This window comes from Phyllobates terribilis, unplaced genomic scaffold (genome assembly GCF_046119375.1).
Source record: "Phyllobates terribilis strain yellow unplaced genomic scaffold, ASM4611937v1 Scaffold_8__6_contigs__length_399053987, whole genome shotgun sequence".
NCBI classification, from domain to species: domain Eukaryota; kingdom Metazoa; phylum Chordata; class Amphibia; order Anura; family Dendrobatidae; genus Phyllobates; species Phyllobates terribilis.
The window spans coordinates 300,410,715-300,431,144 of NW_027362768.1; the positions used below are offsets into that span (position 1 = coordinate 300,410,715).

A 20,430-nucleotide genomic window follows, 5' to 3' on the forward strand; every position below is an offset into this window, starting at 1 on the left:
TTGTCAGTGCGGTGCCCACACAAGCCATACCAAAATCACATGTGTTGTCTATGACTCTGAGATGTACTGGTTTTGGCCAAAAAATACATACAAAAATTGCTGCAAAACTGTATGTCCAATACATTTCACAAGAAGCTTGCTGGGTTATTTGCCTACTATATGTCTGAGCTAAAGGGAAGGTGTTTGTCTTCTAGCTTTTACCACTAGTGTTTGCTAAATACATCTATCTCCATCACATTTGAGTCTTTGTTCTGGTTCCCCAGAGAGGTGTGAAGCTGGAAGCCATGATTATACAGGCACTATTTGCACAGGGCAGGACGGGATCTTGCTTGTGAACTTGTATTGGTCCTGATAATGATCTGTATGGCCCATTACAGTTTCACTAGCTTGTGATTTGCTGCCCCGGACACACCTATTATCCAGTTCCTCAACCATAAAATCTGCGGCACTAACCAGTTAGATATCTTTATCGAGTTTTTTTTTTTTTTTTTTTCTTGTCAGGAGTTAATATGCTTTGTATTTATGTTCTCTTTTTATAGAATCATTTCTTCGAGTTATACATTAACTTCACTGTGGGTAGGATGTGGATGGCTTCCTGTGTTTGGCAGAGTCTAGAATTCAAGAATTTGCAGGTGAAGAGATTTCCAGGAAAAAAAGTTCATTAACTCACAAAACTTTTTTTTTTGTTTTAAATGCAACAAGAAGCATTATAAAAAACCCAAACCATATATCTGCTGAAATATTACACACTAGAAAGATTCGGATGGAGGAAACATTTTATAGTGAATTGTGCTCAATGGTAGGAAATACTGAAAAGTCAGACAGGGCGCAGTGATTTTTCTCGTAAGCACGAATTTCATCAGCGGCATCTGAGTACTGTCCAATTTTTTTCATGGACTCAAAGAATGGCATTGGTGAGTTTAACTTGGATCATAATCGGACATGTCTTCATGTTTTGGTGCGGACCACTCGATCAGAAGGAAACAAATCATAAACTATGATAGGTACGAAATCAATCTGTGAAAAATACGGATAGAACTCGTACAAGAAAGACTGGTCCTAAGGACCTCAATTTAGACAGGTTAGGTTCATATGTCGAGTAATCATCTGTTAGAACACATCCATCCGTTGATAAAAAAGTTGTACAGATACAAATTTTTTGTCCGGCTTAAAAAAAAACAACTGAATTTGAACTGGATCCGTTTTTCTTTTACTATTCAAGTCTATGGAAAACGGATCTGTTTACTAGCCATCCATTTTCTTCCATTTGAAACTGATCCAGAAAACAAAAAACGGATCCTTCTCAAATGTTTCAATGATAAAAAAATGGATCCTTTTCAAATGAAAGAAAAGCGGATTGCTGTTTCCATGGACTTCAATGTTAAAAAAACAGATCAACTTCAAATCAAGGTTTTTTTTCTAGCAGGACAAAAAAGTTGTGTCTGCACAACTTTTTAGTTAAAGGTTTGCTGCTGGATCTGTTCTAATGGATGGATACTGAACATGTGAACTTAGCCTTAGTGAATGCCAGCCCTAACTAGATTGTGTCCTATTAAAGTCGGGTTCACATCATGTCTTGGCCATAAGTTAGTGATTGGGTTATATTGGGTGATACATCTGAACCCCCTAAAAATTTGATTTGGACGAGCCATAAACTTCAAATATCAAATGAAGTCCAAAACAAGTAACTTTGGATTCTTGTTGATCTTTTTTTTAGCCGTATCAATCTTTGAAGTTGTATACAGTAGTGAAGTCTACTGAGCTATTGTTTTTGTCTTCAAAGATGGATATCTTCAGAGTCAAAAATTGCATATTTTGGACACCAATTGAAAAGTGAAGTTTAAAGGGGTTTTCCCACGAACAAAAGTTGATTTTAATTAATAGACCTTGGAATAATAATAATTTCCACAATTGGATGAGTTTAAATAAAATGTTCCTGTGCTGAGATAATCTTATAAATGTGCCCCTGCTGTGTGCTGTGTAATGGCTGTGTCTGACCGTACAGGAACATGGTCTGATCATACCACAGCTCCTGGGCAGGTGAGGAAGCAAAAGAGTATACAGACAAGACAGCAGGGGATCACAGCTAATTCTTTTTGTGAGGTAAAACATTTCTCTGCCTGTTTTTAAACAATGTTCCTGTACGGTCAGACACAGCCATTACACAGTACACAGCAGGGGCACATTTATAAGATTATCTCAGCACAGGAACATTTTATTTAAACTCATCCAATTGTGGAAATTATTATTATCCAAGATCTATTGATTAAAATGCACTTTTGTTTGTGGAGAACACCTTTAAGGCTCTGTTTGAGGCATATCCGAATCCCGTTTTCAGACAGAACCCCCAAAAGAGTCACGGACGCGTATACTTGGTCTTAAGAGGCTTTTACTGAATTAGAAAACAGAGCTGTATATGTATTTTTTTGGTTTAGCCACTATTCTGTGCCAATGAAAATGGGGTAAGAGTCTTTTTTTAAACATGCTAGATTCACAAAATAACACCTGGACTTATATGCACCGAGATATGTAAAGTTATATTATAAAAAGAGGGTACGTTACACAGATACAGTTTATAAATCATGGCTGTAAATTAGTGCTGACTTCTTCACAGAATGAGAGGGAATTTGTCACCAGGCTTTTACCCCCTAATCTAAGAGGAGTATAATGTAGAGGCAGAGACCCTGATTCCAGCGATGTGTCACTTACTGGGCTGCTTGCCATAGTTTTTAGAACTTCTTTGTTTTATCAGCAGGAGATTATCACTTGAGAACTAGCAATCCTGTTGCCAGGTAGTCCTCCAAATTAATGAGCCCTGTATAACTTGACCCTCAAAATGGATTGGCACCTTTCTGCCTATGCACAGTATACACAGAAAACTGCCAATCATTGGTGTGGGCGGGACTACAGTACAGACCAAAAGTTTGGATACACCTTCTCATTTAAAGATTTTTCAGTATTTTCATGACTATGAAATTGTACATTCACACTGAAGGCATCAAAACTATGAATTAACACATGTGGAATTATATACTTAACAAAAAAGTGTGAAACAACTGAAAATATGTCTTATATTCTAGGTTCTTCAAAGTAGCCACCTTTTGCTTTGATGACTGCTTTGCACACTCTTGGCATTCTCTTGATGAGCTTCAAGAGGTAGTCACCGGAAATGGTTTTCACTTCACAGGTGTGCCCTGTCAGGTTTAATAAGTGGGATTTCTTGCCTTATAAATGGTGTTGGGACCATCAGTTGTGTTGTGCAGAAGTCTGGTGGATTCATAGCTGATAGTCCTACTGAACAGACTGTTAGAATTTGTATTATGGCAAGAAAAAAGCAGCTAAGTAAAGAAAAACGAGTGGCCATCAATACTTTAAGAAATGAAGGTCAGTCAGTCCGAAAAATTGGGAAAACTTTGAAAGTGTCCCCAAGTGCAGTTGCAAAAACCATCAAGCGCTACAAAGAAACTGGCTCACATGAGGACCGCCCCAGGAAAGGAAGACCAAGAGCAGGTTAACAGCAGCTCAGATTAGAGACCAGGTCAATGCCACACAGAGTTCTAGCACCAGACACATCTCTTCAACAACTGTTAAGAGGAGACTTTGTGCAGCAGGCGTTCATGGTAAAATAGCTGCTAGGAAACCACTGCTAAGGACAGGCAACAAGCAGAAGAGACTTGTTTTGGTTAAAGAACACAAGGAATGGACATTAGACCAGTAGAAATCTGTGCTTTGGTCTGAGGAGTCCAAATTTGAGATCTTTGGTTCCAACCACCGTGTCTTTGTGCGACGCAGAAAAGGTGAACGGATGGACTCTACATGCCTTGTTCCCACCGTGAAGCATGGAGGAGGAGGTGTGATGGTGTGGGGGTGCTTTTCTGGTGACACTGTTGGGGATTTATTCAAAAGTTAAGGCATACTGAACCAGCATGGCTACCACAGCATCTTGCAGAGGCATGCTGTTCCATCCGGTTTGCGTTTACTTGGACCATCATTTATTTTTCAACATGACAATGACCCCAAACACAGCTCCAGGCTGTGTAAGGGCTATTTGACCATAAAGGAGAGTGATGGGGTGCTACACCAGATGACCTGGCCTCCATAGTCACCAGACCTGAACCCAATCGAGATGGTTTGGGGTGAGCTGGACCGCAGAGTGAAGGCAAAAGGGCCAACAAGTGCTAAGCATCTCTGGGAACTCCTTCAAGATTGTTGGAAGACCATTTCCGGTGACTACCTCTTGAAGCTCATCAAGATAATGCCAAGAGTGTGCAAAGCAGTCATCAAAGCAAAAGGGGGCTACTTTGAAGAACCTAGAATATAAGACATATTTTCAGCTGTTTCACACTTTTTTGTTAAGTATATAATTCCACATGTGTTAATTCATAGTTTTGATGCCTTCAGTGTGAATGTACAATTTTCATAGTCATGAAAATACAGAAAAATCTTTAAATGAGAAGGTGTGTCCAAACTTTTGGTCTGTACTGTGTATAGAATTTTCAGCATTTAGAGAACTGAAGAAGATAAATTAGGGATTTTATCAAAATTACAGCAAGCAGCCCAGTAAGTGATTCATTGCTGGAATCAGGGTTTCTGCCCCTACATCAAGCTGCTCTTAGCTGAGGTAGCAAAAACCTGGAGACAGAAGCCTGTTCTCTTTAATAGTAAGCCTGTGTCTTCCATAGCTTTGATTCTTCAGACATGACGTGAAAAATGTAACAACAGGGCCCCCAACTATCACGGCGACGGGCACAACCGTCAGGTAGGTAGCAATTACCCACTTGTTAGTGCTTAGCCACATTTTTTGTTTTTCACAAAGTCCCCGATATCCCCTTTAACTTATATAAAATACATTATCATTGCAATTAACACTTTATGATTAACTCTTCCTGCTGGTGTCAGTTGGGTGACCACACACTCCATATCAAAATCACATGTGTTGTCTCTGACCCTGAGATGTATGGGTTTTGGCCAAAAAATACCTAAAAATTGCAGCAAAACTGTACGTCCAATATGTTTCACAAGACGCTTGCTGGGTTATTTGCCTACTATATGGCTGAGCTCAAGGGAAGGTGTTTTTAATAGTACTGGTCTTCTCATATGGTTCAAAGGAATCTTTGGCCCCCCTGGGCCCACCATAGTTCTTTATATAAGATGGGCATAGGTAAAACTTCAAGCTCGGTGGAAAATTTGTAATATGGCCACCACACCACTCACAGGAACTTTGGGCATTTGTGCCTTTTTGTTGTTTTTCACCTGTTTTTAATTTGCGCTTTATTGTTCTTTGCACCTATTATTTTAAATTCTATTTTCTATGTGTTCAGCTGTTATTTTATGTTTGTGGTTCCAAGTTGTTCATCAATTGCGACTTTTTAAAAAGTCGGAAAATTTGGTGTCAAATGTTCTTCATTTTCCTCTTGAGTGATTTTATGTACACCAGAGTATTTTGATGCAAATATTGCATCAATTTTCAAAAACTGCACTAAAAAGTCGCAAAACAGGTCACAGACAAAAATAATGAGAATTTTGGACGTTGCGCAAAAATTCATAAACTGCGTGCGTCATTTTGAAGCAATACCACAAGACAGAAAGAGAAAAGTCGCTTAAAAAAATCATTTCTGTGACTACATTTAAGGAACTTGTGGCCTCCATTATTAACCAGTCACAGTCATGCATTAAATCCCATGTAGGGAAAAGGTCAATAAAGATGAAATATCAAGAATGTATCTCAATACTTTATCTTCATTGAACTTTTCCCTACAATTTATTATATTTTAATCCATTGTGAAATAAAGTCCACCTACACAATAAATGATGTCATAAATGAACTGTAGGCCCTTTAATAACAGCGTGGATGTGATGTGGTTAATGTAACTTCCCAAAGTTTTATAGAAAGGGTTCAAGTGAATATAAAACGGAAATGTCTGAGACCTGCTGGTTTCACCATTCACAAATGACGAATGAGACATTGGGCAGAAGCTGATGACTATGTGGTTTGCTAACACCTAAAAGTCACTAGGTTATTGTGCGTTAATATTTATCATAATTCATGTATTAATTAATATTGCAATTAAAGTGAAAAAAAAAAAAAGAAAAAATATTTTACTATATAAGTCATGTGGCACATAGGATATTAAACATAAAATCTGCAGCCTACATATCATATCATTTACAGACATTTTTTATAGGTCAAAAACTGAAAATCATAATGATAATTCTTACAAAAAAAACTTAAAACACAATATTATTTTTCATATAGACGTCACTGTGGCAAGCAGCTGATTTTTCTGGAAGAAGGAGTGGTGGCTGCAGAGGTGATGTAGTATTACATACCGGAGTTTCGAATATTGTCAGTTACATGACTAAGTCTTCCCTTATGCTTTAGATAGCTGTCGACCGCACTATGGTTCGGATGATCGTTTGGCCGGTAGCTATCTCACCCAACTCCTCCATACAAAGGAACGCTCGCTCTGGCAGTGGCTTATCTCTCAGAGAGCAAAAGGATGGTCAGTCCAAAATTGGACATTCCGAATCCTTATCTGCCCCGACATTCTGTTGAGGGATACATTCGATTTTAAGCCAAATCCGTCGGTATCAGCGCATTCGGCCGACTTTAATCTAATATGTATGGGGGTCGTAAAGAGAATTTGTCATCAGATTTGTGCCACCTAATCTGAGAGCAGCATAATGTAGAGAGACACTGATTCCAGGGATGTATCACTTACTGGGCTGCTTACTATAGTTTTACTAAAATCATTGCTTATTTGAAGAAGATTATCACTGGAGGACTAGCAAACCCGCTCCTATGTATTCCTCCATATTCATGAGCTCTGTATAAACCCACCCCCACCACTGATTGGCAACTTTCTGTCTATGCACAGTGTACACAGAAATCTGCCAATCACCACTGATTGGCAACTTTCTGTCTATGCACAGTGTACACAGAAATCTGCCAATCAGTGATGTGGGTGGGGTTATACAGGGCTCAGCATTCGAGAACTGGTAAATCTGCAGCAAATAGAACACTGGTTTTATCAAAACTGAAGCAAGGAGCCCAGTAAATGACACATCGCTGGAATCCTGGTCCCTGCCCATACATTATACTGGTCTTAGATGGAGCAGCAAAAACCTGCTGACAGATTCCCTTTAAGAGGACCAGCACTTCCAATTCAGGTTACTAGAAAGACAAAGATGGACAATTGCATCCGTAGGTGGATAGTTGATTAGTCTTTAAAGGACCACACCAGCGGTTCTTTTTTATTGCACCGCTCCAGTGGTGCTTTAAATGTAAGTCCCCTGCCCCGTCTGATACTCCTTTTCCGATGTTTTGATCTGTTTTCGCTGCTGCACCAGTCCGTCTCCGATGAAAAGTAGCCTGCCTGCAGCTCCAGTGGAGGACACTTTTCAATACAAGTCTATGAGAGCCCCGTTCTGGCTCTCATAGACTTTCATTGAGCGCTTGTGACGTACTTTCTGACTGCTGAAGCTACTGTCACAAGATAGTGTCGCGGGACCGGAAAGGCACCAAAAAACGGTGAAGACGCCGGAGGGAGAGTATGTGACCGGGGGCAGGGAGCTTACATTTAACGCTGAAAAAAACCCAAAATACTGGAGTGGTGCTTTAAATCCCATTGATGAGGAGGAGTGTTTCTTTAAAGAAGCCCTTTAACTTATTTTTTTCACTCAACCTGTGTATACAGTATGTGTATGTACTGTAATGTCATTGTGATAATATACTCACCTATTGCCTTCTTCTCCAGTGTCGAGCAGCTTTCTGTTCCTCTTCTCAGTGACGTCACCGCTCTTCAGAGTCTCCGGATCATTCTATGTTCTATGTGTGAGCTGAGTGACATCACCGTTCTTCAGAGTCTCCGGATCACTCTATGTTCTATGTGTGAAATGAGCGATGTCACCGCTCTTCAGAGTCTCCGGATCACTCTATGTTCTATGCGTGAGCTGAGTGACGTCACCGCTCTTCAGAGTCTCCGGATCCCTCTACGTTCTATGCGTGAGCTGAGTGACGTCACCACTCTTCAGAGTCTCCGGATCATTCTATGTTCTATGTGTGAGCTGAGTGACGTCACCGCTCTTCAGAGTCTCCGATCACTCTATGTTCTATGTGTGAGCTGAGTGACGTCACCGCTCTTCAGAGTCTCCGGATCAATCTATGCTCTATGTGTGAGCTGAGTGGCTTCACCTCTCTTCAGAGTCTCCGGATCACCCTATGTTCCATGTGTGAGCTGAGTGACGTCACTGCTCTTCAGAGTCTCCGGATCACTCTATGTTCTATGTGTGAAATGAGCGACGTCACCGCTCTTCAGAGTCTCCGGATCACTCTATGTTCTATGCTTGAGCTGAGTGATGTCACCGCTCTTCAGAGTCTCCGGATCCCTCTACGTTCTATGCGTGAGCTGAGTGACATCACCACTCTTCAGAGTCTCCGGATCACTCTATGTTCTATGTGTGAGCTGAGTGACATCACCGCTCTTCAGAGTCTCCGGATCACTCTATGTTCTATGTGTGAGCTGAGTGACGTCACCGCCCTTCAGAGTCTCCGGATCACTGTATTCTCTATGCGTGAGCTGAGGGATGTCACCGCTCTTCAGAGTCTCTGGATCACTCTATGTTCTATGTGTGAGCTGAGTGACGTCACCGCTCTTCAGAGTCTCCGGATCACTCTATGTTCTATGTGTGAGCTGAGTGACGTCACCGCTCTTCAGAGTCTCCAGATCCCTCTATGTTCTATATGTGAGCTGAGTGATGTCACCACTATTCAGAGTCTCTTGATCATTCAATGTTCTATGCGTGAACTGAGTGACGTCACTGCTCTTCAGAGTCTACGGATCACTCTACGTTTTATGCGTGAGCTGAGTGATGTCACCGCTCTTCAGAGTCTCCGGATCACTCTATGTTCTATGTGTGAGCTGAGTGACGTCACCACTCTTCAGTCTCCGGATCCCTCTATGTTCTGTATGTGATCTGAGTGATGTCACCGCTATTCAGAGTCTCTTGATCATTCAATGTACTATGCGTGAGCTGAGTGACGTCACTGCTCTTCAGAGTCTATGGATCACTCTACGTTCTATGCGTGAGCTGAGTGATGTCACCGCTCTTCAGAGTCTCCGGATCACTCTCTGTTCTATGCGTGAGCTGAGTGATGTCACCGCTCTTTAGAGTCTCCGGATCACTCTATGTTCTATGCGTGAGCTAAGTGACATCACCACTCTTCAGAGTCTCCGGATTACTCTATGTTTTATGCGTGAGCTGAGTGACGTCACCGCTCTTCAGAGTCTCCGGATCACTCTATGTTCTATGCGTGAGCTGAGTGATGTCACCGCTCTTCAGAGTCCCCGGATCACTCTATGTTCTATGCGTGAGCTGAGTGACGTCACCGCTCTTCAGAGTCTCCGGATCACTCTATGTTCTATGCGTGAGCTGAGTGACATCACCACTCTTCAGAGTCTTCGGATTACTCTATGTTCTATGCGTGAGCTGAGTGACGTCACCGCTCTTCAGAGTCTCCGGATCACTCTATGTTCTATGCGCGAGCTGAGTGACGTCACCGCTCTTCAGACTCTTCGGATCACTCTATGTTCTATGCGTGAGCTGACTGACGTCACCGCTCTTCAGAGTCTCCGGATCACTCTATGTTCTATGCGTGAACTTGAAGTTTCTTTTACAATGAAAGCCTATAGAGCCTTGTTCTGATGCTCCATAGACTTACACTGTAAAAGCCACTACCGGGTCACACAGAGCAGAGTCTGACCAGGAGAGTTTGAAGAGCGGTGACGTCACTCAGAAGAGGCACTGGACACCGAGAAGACAGCAATAGGTGAGAATATATTAAGACACACTACACTGCATACACATATTAAGTGGGAAAAATAGTTTTTGGAAGGGTTTCTTTAAGTCTGCGCATTGTAAGAATTTCCCTATCTAAGAACTGCAATAATTTTCACTCATAGACAGTCACAGACGCAGTAAGCAGAGTAACATCCATATAGTACTGTGATGCAACCCTCACTAGAAGTCACATGCAACTGGTCACACACCACACCATATGCAACGTCTGCTAGACATAAGCTGTTACCTTCTCCAAAGTATATGTACTAAAATCATATCCTGAATCCATAGTACAGTAAAGTGATACCTTTTAATTACAGGCTCATGCCAACATTATAATTATGTAAAAACTAGTATGACAGGCAAACTAATACAAATGGTTTTGGATCATGGGTTGGATAGATATTTTCCACTGAGCATATGGCATTATACGGGATAATATTGGGGGAAATATTTGAGATTTTTAGGTATGCCACTGACACTTTACAAGTGAAACACACATTGGCCTGTAAGCAGAACAATATTTCTTGGACCCAATATCAGAATTATCACTTGAGTGAAACGACCAATTAGCATTGAAGAAGTCATTCTGTTTCAGGCTTACTTATGTGATATGCTAACCTGTTGCGGTTGTGTGATACATAACAATTTTGAGGAATAAATTTAGTCACCTGCCGCAGATCTACAGGTCGCCAGACTAGTTGAGGAGTGATGAAGGAAAAATAATGTGGATTTTTCCACACTGCTTGTGAACTGGTGAAAAAGGTCCAGGATACACAAGAACTGTAATTACTGCGGTTTTATTATCGAAGCGTTTCGAAGTTGACACACTTCTTCAGGGTATAACCACAACTTCGAAACGCATCAATAATAAAACCGCAATAATTACAGTTCTTGTGTATCCTGGACCCTTTTCACCAGTTCGCCAGCAGCGCGGAAAAGTCCAGATTTTTTTCCTTCATCACTCCACAACCATAATATACACATTATTTAACATATTAATCTCTTCTGACATGCCAAGCCAAATTCCTACTTCAATACCTACAAATCCACCATTTTCAATTCTCCCAGGTTCTTGACCCAAAGAGATATAAATTACCACTTTTGAGTTTTCCTGGCACAATTTTTCCAGAGGTTAATGGTTTATCTACTTGCCACATAACTCCTTTGCTAAACTGGCACTGCCTGTAACGAGCCAACGTAGGAGAGAGATTTAGGTCCTCTCACAGACTCATAAGGTCCTCTCTCAGACTCATTAGGTCCTCTCTCAGACACATGAGGTCCTCTCCCAGACTCATTAAGTCCTCAGACTCATAAGGTCCTCTCTCAGACTCATTAGCTCCTCTCTCAGACTCATTAGGTCCTCTCTCAGACTCATTAGGTCCTCTCTCAGACTCATTAGGTCCTCTCTCAGACTCATTAGGTCCTCTCTCAGACCCATGAGGTCCTCTCTCAGACTCATGAGGTCCTCTCTCAGACTCATAAGGTCCTCTCTCAGACTCATGAGGTCCTCTCCCAGACTCATAAAGTCCTCAAACTCATAAGGTCCTCTCTCAGACTTATGGGGTCCTCTCTCAGACTCATAAGGTCCTCTCTCAGACTCATTAGGTCCTCTCTGAGACTCATGAGGTCCTCTCTGAGACTCATGAGGTCCTCTCCCGGACTCATTAAGTCCTCAGACTCATAAGGTCCTCTCTCAGACTTATGAGGTCCTCTCTCAGACTCATAAGGTCCTCTCTCAGACTCATAAGGTCCTCTCTCAAACTCATGAGGTCCTCTACCAGACCCATTAAGTCCTCAGACTCATAAGGTCCTCTCTCAGACTCATGAGGTCCTCTCTCAGACTCATGAGGTCCTCTCTCAGACTCATTAAGTCCTCAGATTCATTAGGTCCTCTCTCAGACTCATTAGGTCCTCTCTCAGACTCATTAGGTCCTCTCTCAGACTCATTAGGTCCTCTCTCAGACCCATGAGGTCCTCTCTCAGACTCATGAGGTCCTCTCTCAGACTCATAAGGTCCTCTCTCAGACTCATGAGGTCCTCTCCCAGACTCATAAAGTCCTCAAACTCATAAGGTCCTCTCTCAGACTTATGGGGTCCTCTCTCAGACTCATAAGGTCCTCTCTCAGACTCATTAGGTCCTCTCTGAGACTCATGAGGTCCTCTCTGAGACTCATGAGGTCCTCTCCCGGACTCATTAAGTCCTCAGACTCATAAGGTCCTCTCTCAGACTTATGAGGTCCTCTCTCAGACTCATAAGGTCCTCTCTCAGACTCATAAGGTCCTCTCTCAAACTCATAAGGTCCTCTACCAGACCCATTAAGTCCTCAGACTCATAAGGTCCTCTCTCAGACTTATGAGGTCCTCTCTCAGACTCATGAGGTCCTCTCTCAGACTCATAAGGTCCTCTCTCAGACTCATGAGGTCCTCTCCCAGACTCATAAAGTCCTCAAACTCATAAGGTCCTCTCTCAGACTTATGAGGTCCTCTCTCAGACTCATGAGGTCCTCTCTCAGGCTCATAAGGTCCTCTCTCAGACTCATAAGGTCCTCTCTCAGACTCATGAGGTCCTCTCCCAGACTCATAAAGTCCTCAAACTCATAAGGTCCTCTCTCAGACTTATGGGGTCCTCTCTCAGACTCATAAGGTCCTCTCTCAGACTCATTAGGTCCTCTCTGAGACTCATGAGGTCCTCTCTGAGACTCATGAGGTCCTCTCCCGGACTCATTAAGTCCTCAGACTCATAAGGTCCTCTCTCAGACTTATGAGGTCCTCTCTCAGACTCATAAGGTCCTCTCTCAGACTCATAAGGTCCTCTCTCAAACTCATGAGGTCCTCTACCAGACCCATTAAGTCCTCAGACTCATAAGGTCCTCTCTCAGACTCATGAGGTCCTCTCTCAGACTCATGAGGTCCTCTCTCAGACTCATTAAGTCCTCAGATTCATAAGGTCCTCTCTCAGACTCATGAGATCCTCTCTCAGACTCATGAGGTCCTCTCTCAGACTCATTAGGACCTCTCTCAGACTCATGAGGACCTCTCTCAGACTCATGAGGACCTCTCTCAGACTCATGAGGACCTCTCTCAGGCTCATGAGGACCTCTCTCAGACTCATTAGGACCTCTCTCAGACTCATAAGGTCCTCTCTCAGACTCATAAGGTCCTCTCTCAGACTCATTAAGACCTCTCTCAGACTCATGAGGTCCTCTCTCAGACTCAGTAGGTTCTCAGACTCATAAGGTCCTCTCTCAGACTCATGCACTTGGCAACAAATCTTTAATTGATCCATTATCATAAATAAGATGACTCCTCACTATATGGTATCTCAACCCAGAGAGATTATCAAATTGCAACTCATCCCATCCAAACATTTTTTCAAAACTGTGGCGGGGGTGGAACTTTAGCTCATATCTAGACGAATGTCTATAAATATCTACATGTTCGAAATGCTTGTTTGAAACTGTGAATGTAAGGAAGCCATATACTATATCAGTATGGAAGCATATATGTCAACAAGTATGCCATTTTTCTTATCAACGGCATTCAGGCTCAGATGGGCTATTTCCCAGACTGACGAGATAGACTCCATAGACCTACTGTACAAATGTAATGTTCACAGAAGTCTCTATAGACTCGAGGGATACTTTACTTCTATTTTGTACACACTGAGTATGTTTAGTCCATTGTTCGTCAAAAAACAGAAATTACCGTGAAAAGGTGTATGAGGTCCCTACAATTACTGGATTCAATAAGTAATTTTATATATTTATATAATAATGATAATAATAAAGATATGGGGACATCAAAATGATAAGCATAGACAGTAGAGACCTGATATCTTTCTTCTTACTGAAACATAATACAACAGATCTCAGAAGTAATTCTTTCCGGAAGAGAAGAGGCCGATTGGCAAAAGTGAAGTCCTTTTCCATTTGCTGTTTCATTCCCCTACAACCAATTCAGTAAGAGGAACCTGTTCTTCTTCTTCCCATATCACTTAGATGAGGTAAAGTGTCATTCTAAGGGCTCATTGAAATGTCAGTGATTTTTTTTTTTCAAATAAAAATGAAAATTGGAAGCTCTTGGATGGCACACGTACAACATCCGAGTGCTGTCTTTTTCTTCTCCCAGACTCATAGACTTGCATTGATTAGTTTGATACGTAAGTTGGATCAAAATTGTACATGTCTCAATGTTTTGGTGCGGATCACTCGGTCCATAAAAAACATGGACATGCGAACAGACCCTTAGACTATAATTGGTATGGGTTCTATCCATGAAACACACAGCGGCAACTCATATTAAAGAAACTGATGTCTGACTCAGGCCATCGTCTTGTTCTCTCTTCTCAAACTTGTTAACATTATACTAGCTATAGAAAGGGGGAGCCATGATTACGACTAGGGTAGGTTCACATGAATGTTTTCTCTCCATCCGAGAAGAGCGGTCCGATTATTCTGATCAGACTTTGATCAGAGTGGCATCAGTTTTTCTCAGAAGTGGAGAGAAAAAAAAAGTTTCTCCACCTTCTCCAATCTGTCAGTCCTTGAAAATTGGACACCACTTGGATGTCATCTGAGTGCGATCCGGTGTTTTTCACAGGCTCAAAGACTGGCATTGCCAATTTTGATCTGACACTTGGATCAAAATCAGACATGTCTCCAATATTTTTCTCGGATCACTCAGTCTAAGAAACAAAAGACATGTGCACAGCCCCATAGAATATCATAGGCAAGGGTACTATCCATGAAAACCACGGATAGCACTCGTCCGATGCAATCAGTCATGTACACGAGCCCTTAAACTGAGATTTAGTTACCTAGACCTGTTGAGATTCAGTTACCTATCAGTAATGGAACTCCATGAAGAAAGGGATGTGTCTAGAGATGAGCGGACTTGTGGAAGTTTGGGTTCTTTTACCAGACCTGAACTTTATTCCAAAGTTTGGTTCGGGCACCAGAACTGTATTTGAACTTGAACCAGAACCCAAACCCCATTGAAAACATTGGAAACCCGAACTATGGAGCAGGAAAATATTCATTCTCTCGCTCTCTCTTCCTGGACTTCCCTTGGAACTCCGAAAATTAAAATGGAAAAGGCCATGTTCGGAGCTTAGCACTGGACACTAACTGTCCAGTACGAACCTCAAACTTTTAAGTTCGAGTTCGCTCATCTCTAGATGCGGCCACTTCAGGGACACATTACCTTTCCAAATTTAGGGCAGCTTAGGATCACTGGCACCCCACAATTTGAGCAACACCACATTTTCTCTGTTATGTTCTGTTATATTTTAAACCACTGATCTAAACTATTAATTGAGAAAGGTAAAAAAAAGATGATAGAGTTTCGAACCCAGTACTTGGAGGAAACCTGAAGAACATCAGGAGGGAAATATTTGTCTCCCTAGTTGAATATTAATGACGTTGTTCCAAATCTGGTGGCTTTGATCTTCAGCATCCAACTAGAATGAGCATTTCATAAATCTATAATTTTTTTCGCTATATTTACCACTAAACCTTGTCAACCTCAGAAACAGGTCAAGCATGGTAATTGGGCGTTGCAAAGATAGACCATTAAGACTTTACATCCAAACTAATGTTAAAAAGTTGTATTCGGTGCCTCAAAAGGAAACACATTTAGCTGGAAATACTTGATTTTTCACTACATTTTACTGTTGGACATAAAAGTATTCATTTTCAGACTGGAGGCTAGTGGAGAGTCTTTCTTGGATGGCATGTCATAGATTCCTAGAATAAGACTAAGTGGAGTTTGGCTTTTAGCTAATGTCCACCTGTTTGCTTATTCTTCATCTAGAACAAACAGGAACCTGAATGTCAGAGAGAAAAAAACCTGCCTGACACCATAATCATTCATAGATGGCAGGAATGTGACACTACAAGCAGTCAAGTGTAAGACATCATCACAACAAGGTCCCATCGGTTTGGAGAGTGCAAAGAACAGACACTTGTACTCTCGCTGCTGTCAGAATAAAGTATCCTGGCACGGGGACGATCATTAGGACCTATTGTAACTCATAGGGCAGAACATGCACTCGTTTGACCTGAACTGCTGATAGGGTTCAAAGGATTTCTTTGGATTGATTTCAGTAGGACTCATATAACAGGGGACATGTAGTGCTCACAGTCGTCACTGATCGCTGATAACAGGGTACATGGTTTATACATGTGTATATATCGGAAAAGTTTAAAGCGCTTTATGGACTAATATCTACGATGCACTATAGTTTATATAGAGAATGGTTATGAAAAATGACCCAGCCTGGTTATGCTAAGAATGTATGATCAGGAACAATTATGCACTTATTAAATGATCATTTTATAGAATAACATTACGCAATATCTTTTCAATAAATCTTGAACATCCTTTTTATTTCTTAATACAATAAAAACTCTCTTGCAACATTCTCCCGACAGGACATGTCAGTGTCTGTTCTGATTGCAAATCGCTCAGACGCCGCACGTGGGTTCCCCAAAAATTCACTTCCTAAATCGTTTTTACATCATGTGACCCGAGAAGTGAAAACTCTGCAAAGTATTCCTGCTGATTCATGTGAAGAATGTGATATGTGACATCAAGGGGCCAAAAAAACTGAGTTAATTTATACTTCTGTGTTTGATTAGAGGCATATTTCTCATGAGATTAATAGACTAGAATGTATCCCTAAAATAATAAATAGTGCTATTTATTCCTAATTTACCAAATGTGGACACCCTCTAGTTCTTATTGCCACAGTCATATTATATCATTGCAAATGATAAAAAATGACTTTTTGTATTATTTTTTGCTATGATCAGGATAATTTATGGCATAAAATATTTGCATGTTTGGTGTTTGCCTGATCAGGTGGGGGAATTGATCTGTCTCTATATAGTTGTAAAGAATTAAATAGCATAGAGAATACTTAGAAAATGATATTCACATTATATAACTGTGAACTTTAATCTTTGTTCACTTTAGATAATCTGGCTAATCTGTCATTACAAATACATCGCCCGAGACATTACTATATTACAAAACAGGTAAACTGATACAGAGAAAACCAGTCTGCTGCAATCAGGCTGTAACCTGGACACACTACATGCCATATCAGCCCATTATACCCCAGTGCTGACGGGTATATATCACTTACTGTGGCACGGTATCACAGAAACACCCAGACCAGTAGTGACCACTCTCCTGCCCTCAATACATTACATACTGACCTGGTGAAATATCACTAGTGACCACGCTCCTGTCCTCAGCACATCATCCTGACTGATGAAAAATACTGACCAAATACTGACGTGTGAATGAGTCCTAATGATTAGTGTTGAAGCCCACAATAAGGCCTCATTCACACATAAGTATTCTGTGTGCCAAAGCCAGGAGTGGAATTTACAGAGAAAAACTATAATTGAAAGATTGACAACTGTTCTGTGTTTTGGAGACACTTTTGGTTTTGGCCAACACTGATGAAATACTGATCAAAAATACTAATGTGTGAATGAGACCTAAAAGACATATCGACCAGTATAGTACAGCTAATGACTTGCAGTAATAATAATAATAATATTTTTTATTTTAATAGTGCCAACATATTCTGCAGCACTTTACATTGTATAGGGGAATTGTATAGACAATAAAAGACATTACTGAAAAACAATAATCACGTAAATCAACAGATACCAAGATGAGTGAGGGCCCTGCTCGCAAGCTTACAGTAAATCACTTGCTCTTCATTCTCTCACCCCAGTGTATTATACACTGACATTGCATTAAGAAAAAAACATGTATAGAATGTTGAAATAACACAAGTGCAACAATGTTGCAAAATGGTAAACAAAGCCTGAAAATACAAAATAATATCGATCATGTAGCAAATACATCTATGGGATTTATACAGACAGTCATTTACTCTGGAAAGTAAAATCTGTGTGATATGATAATGTAAATTCTAGTTAAGAGGGCACTCTGATTATAATGTCAATGGGAATGTGATATCAGCAGGGGTCCTAAAGCAGGGGTCCCACTAATATTCAGGCCAATGCTGTGATCTGTGCAATTTTGGATATCAGCTGGGCTAATATTTCCCAGACCTCCATCATATATAACAGACAAGTTATTAAATAATCAGAATCCTCCTTTATATCACATGCAACAGATGGGAATTAAAGTGCACATGTATCTGTGTAATATAAGTTAGGAAGGTGAATATCACTGACCTGCAATGGTTATCAGTCAGTAGGACAAGCTGGCTATCTTGCAGCTCAGTAGTAGTCAGCCATAAGCTGGGAGGGGAGTCCAGACTGGATTTGATAGTGTCCACTTAAAGCTGCAGCTGTCACATGAAGTGAAGACACTTCAGTCTCTTTACTATTCTCTGTCACTGTGCCTCTTCCCTCTCATTAGACCCTGCCAGTACTACTGTCAAAGCTCTCCAATGTGTGTCACTCCCCTTCCCTGTGTCAGGTCCTCCCTCTCTCCACCCCAAACCCTCCTAGACTCTGGAGAGCACATTACTGACTGTCCTATCTGCCATGCACTGACCAGCAGCCCCTGATTGTGTGATCCCAATGCTTGTTGGGTGCTTTAAACAATTCCAAAATATGTCAAATAAAGCTGATTAGAAGATGCTGCCACCTACTGGCTCATAAGTTTCCTTCTTTTATCAAAGTTGATATTTATATACTGTATACCGCAGATAGAGAGATGGCAGAACACATGCCCTGGCCCCCTGGATGCTGCTTTGTCCGTGCTATTTAAATGGAGGAGGAAAGAACAGACCCCTGTCCGTAATATGATCAGAAAAAATATCTAGCAATACTTATTGATTCATAGTACATTACAGTAAAAACATCTAAAAATATACGGGGATACTGTATGGTGCATAGAGAAGATGGAGAACCTAATCGTAATATACAGCAATAAGTCTCAATTGGTCATAGTATATAAGATGTAGCTATCAGAAAATGACATAAATCATGTATATACTCAAATTTGCTTAAAGGGAAAATGTCACGTGAAAAAACGCTATTAACCTGCAGATATGGGGTTAATCTGCAGGTTAATAGTGACTGATCCTGCCCGGCGCCTGCACTTAGACCCCCACTGTCAGGAGGAAATTAACTTTATTACTCCCGGCAGTGTGGCGCTCAGTCATGGGGGCTGCCCCAGTGCGGTTTCACGGTTTAGAGATGAGCGAATATGTTCGAAAAACAATCGACAATTTCAAATTCAGCACTAATATGACACATTCGGATTCGTGATCGGACACACAAGCGTTTTTTCTTAAAATCGATAAAATTCGGTAAAAGTCGGTAAAAGTGCGGGAAATTATTGCGTTGCCACTAAAGTATTTTTTATCACTTTGGCTAGGATAGTGGTAGTGTATGATGAGCGGGGGAGACGTGTGTGATGAGGGGAAGGGGTGGAGAGAGCTCAGTGGAGCAACGTGCTTGTAATTTTTTTTTCCTGTGTGCAAATTGTGGCTAGCCAATCAGGGCGCAGGAACCATCCACAATGTCTAGACATAAGGGCTTGTGCCATTGGCTGCTGAAATCACATGTCCCTCTCTGTATAAAGAGCAGACATGTTCTTTTAGCGTCATTTTGTGAGTATAACAGGTCAGAGTGGATGCTCCTGTTCTGCTCCTGGATTTATTAGAGATTTTAGCTAGTTAGCTAGGCGGTTGCTTCTAAGTCAGATAGTTTAGATAGCTAGTGTCATGTGTGGCTGTGAATCGATCTTCCAGCAGATTTTTTTTTCTTGTGCCATTAGTGAGGTCTAGACAAAGACAGCACGGCACATTTCATAGAACTCTGTTGTGCACTGCTTCTATTGTACTCCATGCATGAGTACACCTTAAAAAATCAATTTTTTTCTGGTGCTAATGTGATACAGCACGCCATATCTCACCTTGTCATTTTGTGGTGCTGAAATTCAGCTATGTGCAGAATAAAAAAAAACTATTTTTTTTCTGTTGCTAACGTGATACTGCATGCCATATCTCACCTTGTCACTTTGTGGTGCTGAAATTCAGCTGTGTGCAGAGTAAAAAAATGTTTTTTTTCTGTTGCTAACGTGATACAGCATGCCATATCTCACCTTGTCATTTTGTGGCTCTGAAATTCAGCTGTGTGCTTAGCTGGTGCAGAGCAAAAAATATAATTTTTTGTTGCTAATAGCGTGCTCCTACCACACTATCTGAGCAACATGAGTGGGAAACAGCGAGGTAGTGGTGGAAGGGAAAATAGGTTTGATGTTCAAGGTATACGTGGGGTAGGTGGCAATGTTAGTGAAAGCACTAGGGAACCAACACTGTCATATCCTATCCAAAGACAACTGACAACTTCTATTACTGGACAGGCTACTCCACTCCTTTTGTTGGCAGCCGCAGAGTGGTACGCCTTATAGATGAAGGCCAGAAAGAGCATGTGCTACAGTGGATGACAAACGCTGCATCAAATGACCTCACCTCCTCTTCCTCCACCTCAACATCACACACAGTACACACAGAGGTGGCACCTGAATTAACCTTGCTTCCCCCCCGGGTCACAACTCTCCAACCGCCCAACTGACTGTAGGGAACCA

General features: G+C 41.3%; 1 protein-coding gene across 1 annotated transcript in view; it reads right to left on the reverse strand.

The window, feature by feature from the left end:
- PPARG (peroxisome proliferator activated receptor gamma) overlaps positions 1 to 18,329 on the reverse strand; it is a 73,618-nt gene extending 55,289 nt beyond the window's left edge. Inside the window, exon 1 of the mRNA XM_073644497.1 lies at positions 18,063 to 18,329. The gene's annotated coding sequence lies outside the window, so the exon portion shown is untranslated. The remainder of the gene's footprint in view (positions 1 to 18,062) is intronic.
- Positions 18,330 to 20,430: the final 2,101 nt, after the last annotated feature.